Source organism: Dasypus novemcinctus, chromosome 27 (assembly GCF_030445035.2).
Source record: "Dasypus novemcinctus isolate mDasNov1 chromosome 27, mDasNov1.1.hap2, whole genome shotgun sequence".
Taxonomy (NCBI): domain Eukaryota; kingdom Metazoa; phylum Chordata; class Mammalia; order Cingulata; family Dasypodidae; genus Dasypus; species Dasypus novemcinctus.
Window position 1 is genome coordinate 47,527,269 of NC_080699.1, and position 7,190 is coordinate 47,534,458.

Genomic DNA, 7,190 nt, shown 5'->3' on the forward strand with positions numbered 1-7,190 from the left:
ATTTTTTTGTGCAAGGTTATGTTTTTTATTTCTCAACAATTCCCCCCTTTTAATGCCCTTATTATTTTTATAGGACATCACTTGAGCTAAGTCAAAAAACAATTTAAGTTAGTGAAGCATTTTACAAGACACAAGTACATTATTAAAATTAGTATTTTTTAAAAAACTACTTTCTAGTTTCTGGGAGCTATAGTTGTTAGTTCAGTCTCAAACAGTAATCTGAGAAGTTTAAAGAGAAGTAGGAACTATAGGGAACAGGAGTTCTTCTAGTCAGATGATGATTCTCGGTGGCTCTGGGTAAATCAGATTTTCAAGGGGCCAGTCAGGTGCAGGGTGAGTTGTCCAGTTGTCTTGTTTTTCATTGGAGTGAGCCCTTTTAACTCTAGTATGATGAATCCAAGGGCTAATACCTGAAACTTGAAGAGCAGTGGGGGTTACAAGGATAACAGTATGAGGGCCCATTCAGGTGGGCTGGTGGGGCTTTTTTTGTCCAGTGTTTAACTCAAACTAGATTTCCAGGTAAATGTGGGTGTACTGGGTGGCCTAATGGGACAGAATCCTGAGACAGGACAGTTTTGTGTATTTGGGCTAGAGTTTAACTGCTGGAGAATAGAATCCTGGCCAGTTTTCCTAAGAGTCTGAGACTTCCCTTGAAGGTTTGAATAATTGGGGATGGTTGTTTAAACAGAACTTCAAAAGGTGAAAAACCTGAGGGTCCAGGGGGTACAGTCTGAATTTAAGGAGGGTTAATAGGAGCCCACTCATGGGAGCCCAGTTTATTTTATTTTTTAAAGGCCTTGAATAGGGTGGTTTTGATGGTTTGATTTATGTGCTTTACTTTCCCTGAGCTTTGGGGCCTATATGCTGTGTGGAGTTTTCACTTAATTTTTAACATTTTGCTAGGTCTTGGATGCTGTCTGCTACAAAAGCCAGGCTATTGTTGCTGCTTATGGATAAATATATCCCATGCCAAGGAACTATGTCTTGGAACAAAGCCTTAGTTACTTCTCTTGTTCTTTAGTGCGGGTGGGAAAGGCCTTGACCCAGCCCGAGGAGGTGCACTTTATTACTAATAAGTACCTATACATTTGACTTGGTTTAATTTCTGTAAAGTCTGTTTTTAATTTTTTAAAGGGTGGTTCCTGTGTGTTGGATGCTGGCTGGGGTCTGGGGATCTTGGGAGAAAATATTACTTATTTAGCTGTAGTGACTGCATATTTAGTAACCTCTTTTTCATTTCTGATAAAACTGCTGCTCTTTGTGAATAGGGTTTGATCTGGGCAAGGAAGTGGCATGTCCTGGAGTTTGGGGTGTCTGGTATACAGCATTTTGTCATTTCTGCATAATTGTGTTTAGGAACTCCTCTTTTAGTCAGCAGGAAAGTGGAAGGATTAAGGAAAAGAGGTGGGGGAGTTTTTTGAAGCTCTGTGGGAACTGAGTTAAAATTAATTGAGTTCTTTTATTTTTTTGAGTCTTGGGATTCTCCCATTTAAAAGCAAATAGTGACTGACTCTGGGGAGCTACCCACAGCAGAAAAAAAGAATTCTATGAATCCAGACACTTAAACCAAGTGGCCCCAGGCAGTACTGGCAGCAGCAAGGAATTTCAGAATGAAGTATTCCCCCTTTTCAGAGTGGCCTTTCTCTATTGGTTGGGTCTGGATTTTTAAGGCTGCTACTAATAGGGAGACCTGCTATTTTATTGCTTTTTGCTTCCCCCTAAGCAGTTTTGTTCTGATTGATGAATACTTTGTGACTTTGAGAAGCTGGGAGATGATTATCTCTGTGAATCCATTTAGATTCTGAAGTTTTTGTTTGATAGCTGGTGCCACCTGGATGATGAAAGCTGCATTGACCATTTTTTGGCTTTCTGGGGTTGAAGGGTTGAAGGGGGTGTAAATATTGAAGACTTTGCAAAGTTAGTTATAAAAATTTCCTGGAGGTTTTTTTTTTTTCAGGTTTTTGAGTGATGGAGGCCATTTTAAACATGTTTGTTGGCTACCTCACTCCTTCCCATACCCCTTTGAGGAGGGCTTCCTGATACCACTGAAGGGCAGCGTGCCCCTGATCTGTATTAAAGCCCCAGGCCAGTTGAGCTCTTGGTGCTGTTTCTCAGGTTCATTCCTCTGGCTCCAAGGCCTGTGGAGGCCTGTTCTTGCAACCATTTTCTGGCTTCTGTGAGGATCTGGGGTCTCTCCCCCATATTGAACAGGGTTAGGACAAGTTGGCAGCAATCATCCTAGGTGGGGCATGGAAAATGGGACTCCAGTTGATAAGAGTCTGAGGCTTTTCTGAATATAAAGCGGTATGGTGCTTTCACTTTAAGAGACCTGCAGTTGTGAAAGGTTGATAAAACAGGATTGGGCTCCAGGATGGGCTGTTCCACCTGCTCTAATCTGGGCTGGATGCTGTGTTTCACAGGGGGGCATCTGAAGTGCAGGTTGCACTGTCTGGAGTCTTTGCAAAAGAGTGTCAGGAACCCCCTGGTGGTCCAATGGGCACAGGGAAACTGAAGGTGGAGGAGTTTCTGGGAGATCTGCTTGTGGAGGCTCAGGGGCAGGGAGATGTTCTGGAACAGCTGGAACAAACAACAGGGGTAGTGGGTTTTCTTCCAGAGATTTTTTAGAAAAATAGGTTCTTGAGGTTTGGCAATTTGAGTTACTATGACCCTATTCTGACCCTTCCTTTCACCATAGAATTGAACCTAAGGGGGTAGGGTTTGGGCAATTTTTAACTAGGAATTGATGTAGGGAAATTGACCAGGGTGGCTGGGGGTCTCAGTGAATGCCTGCCAAACTGCATTAACTTTGGCCACATCTAGGGTTCTCTCTGAGGGCTAATTAACACTAAACTTAGGCCACTCTACTTTGCTCAGAGTCTGGAGAGTGCTGGGGGAAATATGGACACAATAATCCCTGGAAAAGACTTTCTTGAAGAATTTTAACATATAATTTAAGACTGTGAGTTTGGATTGTGATGATCCCATCTCTGAACCAGTGTTGTAGGACAAAGGAGGGGAGCCCCTCACATGACTATTCAGATGCCTGCCTGTCTGTATCTCTCACCAGAACTTAAGTTCATCTTAGCTGAGACATTCAGGTAGAGTCCAGATTAGCCATTATGCCATATAACATAGTTGCAGAGTGCAGGTTGGGGCCCATTTGGGCTCTGTAGTGCATGCTGTGGAGACATAGACTGGATCAGGAGAGTCAAGTCTCTGCAGTCCCCATTCATTCACTCAATCACTCAGAGATTACACCCACCCAAGGGACTAGCTTATCCTGGAATCTTGACTCTTGAGATTTTTGGGAGATGATAAGTCTCCCCTTCTGTCCAGAGAAGGGCCTGACTGGGACTCAGAACCCCAGGTCTTTACTTTTCTGATGTCTCCTGATATTGTTAAATCCACCTCTCCACTGAGTCAGGCCCAGTGGAGGACACAACTTACAGGGATCCTTTCCCCAAAGAAGGCCCCATCAAGGGGACTGATGGCACAATCTTGTTCATGTGGCGATTTCCACTGGCCATGCCCACCAGTCCCAAGCTGGAGGCTTATAGGGCCAGTGTGGTTGGGTTTCCTGGTCAGGGAACCAATTGTTCCAGCAAAGCCAGGAGTTCTGAGCTGCAGAAAGACCCAAAAACAGCTCTCAGGAGAAGTGGAGGAACAGATTTATTATGTGTGGGCCCAGAGGAGAGTCAATCTCCAAATTCTGAGCCCTGTTTTTCAGTTATCATAGATTTATATAGTATTTTATGTGGGATCAGCATGACTGTTGCTCATTGGCTAATGCATTGCTAGGTGAAATTTTGCAAGTAGGGTTACAGAAGCAGAATGCAGGTACAAAGTTGTGGGCAGATTTACAGAGCGGGAGGCCAGAGTGGTAAGTTAGATTACAGAATCAGGGGACAGGAGTCATTCTGATATTCTCCTGCAAGGCCATGTTCTCCCAGGCTGATTTATAGAAGCTGGGCTGGAGTGGCTCAGATTGTGAACTTGCAAAATAAACATATATAATATCACACATGGGTCTCATACATCACCCCTCCACCAACTCTTTGCATTGACGTGAAACATTTGTCACAAACTATGCAAGAGCATCATAAAATTTTACTACCAACTATATGTCTTTATCTTAAATTTGTTGTATTTTTCCCCCCAACCCATAATATTTTTTTAAATAAATTTTTGTTACAGATATTGTGAACTTGGAAAACAATCATACAGATGTGTAGATTTCCCACATCCTGGTGGAATATTTGTTACAGATTATGAGACAAAATCATCAGATTATTACTACCAATCATGGTCCATACCATATATTTGGCACACTATATCTGTACACCTCCATTATCAACACAGTACAGTGTGGCATTTATGAAAGAATATTATAGTATTGCTGTTAACCACAGTCTATAGGTCAGAACAATTGTACTTTTTCCATGCTTCTCCATATCCCCATTACCCTGCAATAGTGATGCACATCTGCTCTAACTCACAGAAGGACTCTCTTGCATTTGTGCCCTTAACCACCATTCTCAACTGCATCTGGGTTCACTATGTTAGTCAGTCCATACATTATTCTTTGACTTTCTTTCTATTGACATTTACTTCCTCAGACTACCTTCTTCAGACACAATCCCATTCACAAACCAGTTGCTACTCACTATAATGTATTACTATCAAATCTATTCATCTCCACACTTTTACAGTCAAGTTAATTAAAACTTCTATGTACATTAAGCATTCACATTTCTTCTCAACCCTATCTCCTAATAACTATACTCTGGGTTTTAATTCCATGGGTTTATTGTTTGTATTTAGTTCATATTAATGAAACCATGCAATATTTATCCTTTTGTGTCTGGCTTACTTCACTTAGTATAATATCTTCAAGATTCATCCATGTTATCAGATATGTCCCAATTTTATTTCTTCTTGCTGTAGCATAGTATTCCACAGTGTGTATATCCACATTTTGTTTATCCATTCATTGGTGGATGGACACATGGGTTGTTTCTTTTGGCAATCGTGAACAATGCCACTATGAACATTGGTGTGCAGATGTCTGCTTGTGTCATAGTTTTTAGTTCTTCTGAATATATTCCTAGTAGACAAATTGCTGGATGATATGGCAGTTCTATATTTAGCTTCCTAAGGAACTGTCAAACTGTCTTCCACAGAGGCTGCACCATTTTACACTTACACCAACAGTGAAGTTTTCCTATTTCTCCACATCCTCTCCAGCATGTATTGTTGTTTGATTTTTAATAATGACCATTCTATGTGGTGTTAGATGATATCTCATTGTTGTTTTAATTTGCATTTCCCTAATAGCTAATGATATGGAACTTTTTTTATGTTTTTTGGCCACTTGTATTTCCTCTTTGGAGAAATGTCTATTTAAATCTTTTGCCCATTTGTTTATTGGATTGCTTGCTCTTTTATTGTTGAGTTGTATGATCTCTTTATATAGAATGGAAATCAAACCCTTATCACATAAGTGGTTTCCAAATATTTTCTCCCATCGACTGGGCTCCTTTTCACCTTCTTGATGAAGTCCTTTGAATCACAGAAATGTTTAAGTTTGAGGAGGTTCCATTTACCCATGTTTCTTTCATTGGTGTAAGGTTTAAGAATCCACCACCTACCACCAGGTGTTGAAGATGTTTCCCTACATTTTATTCTAGGAGCTTTATTATATTTCCTTTCATATTTAAGTCTTTGATCCATTTTGAGTTAATTTTTGTATAAGGTGTGAGGTAGGGGTCTTCTTTCTTTCTTTTGGCTAAGGAAATCCAGTTCTCCCAACATCGTTTCTTGAATAAAATGTTTTGCCCCAACTGGGAGGGCTTGACAGACTTGTCAAAAATCACCTGGCCATAGTTGTGAAGGTCTGTTTCTAAAAACATCAGTTTGGTTCCATTGGTCTATGTGTCTATCTTTATGCTAATTTCATGCTGTTTCTTTTGTTTTGTTTTGTTTTGTTTTATCACTGTAGCTAGGTAATATGATTTAAAGTCTGGAAGTGAGAGTCCTCAAATTTCACTTTTCCTTTTTAAGATATTTCTGGCTATTTGGGGCCTCTTACCTTTCCAAATAAACTTGGTAATTGTGTTTTCCATTTGCTTAAAAAATGCTCGTGGAATTTTTATTGGGTTTGCATTGAGTCTGTATATCAACTTGGGTAGAATTGACATCTTAATGATATTTAGTCTTCCAATCAAGGAGCATGGAATGTTCTACCAATTATTTAGGTCTTTTTTGGTTTCTTTTAGCAATGCATGATAGTTTTCTGAATACAAGTGCTTTGCATCCTTGGTTAAATTTATTCCTAAATATTTTATTCTTTTAGTTGCTATTGCAAATGGAATTTTTCCCTGACTTTCTCCTCAGATTGTGCATTATCAATGTATAGAAACACCACTGATTTTTGCATATTGGGCTTGTATCCTGACATTCTACTGAAATAATTTATTAGCTCTAGCAGCTTTGTTGTAGATTTTTCAGGACTTTCTAGATATACAATCATATCATCTGTGAATAGTGAAAGTTTTAATTCTTCCTTTCCAATTTGGATGCCTTTTATATTAATGATTTTTAGCAATTTTTAATTGGCTGTTTGTCTTTTCATTGTTGAGTTGTAGGATTTCATTATATTTCATAGATAATAAACTATTATTGGGTGTGTGATTTCCAATTATTTTCACCTATTGACTAAGCTGCCATTTTACCTCCTTTACAAAGTCCTTTGAGGTGCAAAAGTGTTTCATTTTGAGTAGACACCATTTATATATTTTGCTTTTTGTTACTTTGTGCTTAGATGTAAGGTTTAAGAGATTCCCTCCTACCACAAGATGTTAAAGATATTTCCCTACATTATATTTTAGGAGTTTTATGGCCCTGGCTTTTATGTTTAAGAATTTAATCCATTTTGAGTTGATTATTGTAAATGTCATGAGAGAGGGGTTCTCTTTCATTCTTTTGGTTATAGATATCCTATTCTCCCAGCACCATTTGTTGAAAAGACTGTTCTGTCCCAATTAAGTGCACTTGGTAGGCTTATAAAAATTAGTTGGCCATAGATGTGAGTCTATATCTTAACATCCACCCAATTCATATCTTTTCATCAATGATTCTATTTTTATGATGATACCATTTTGATTTACCACTGTAAATTTAAAATATGCTTC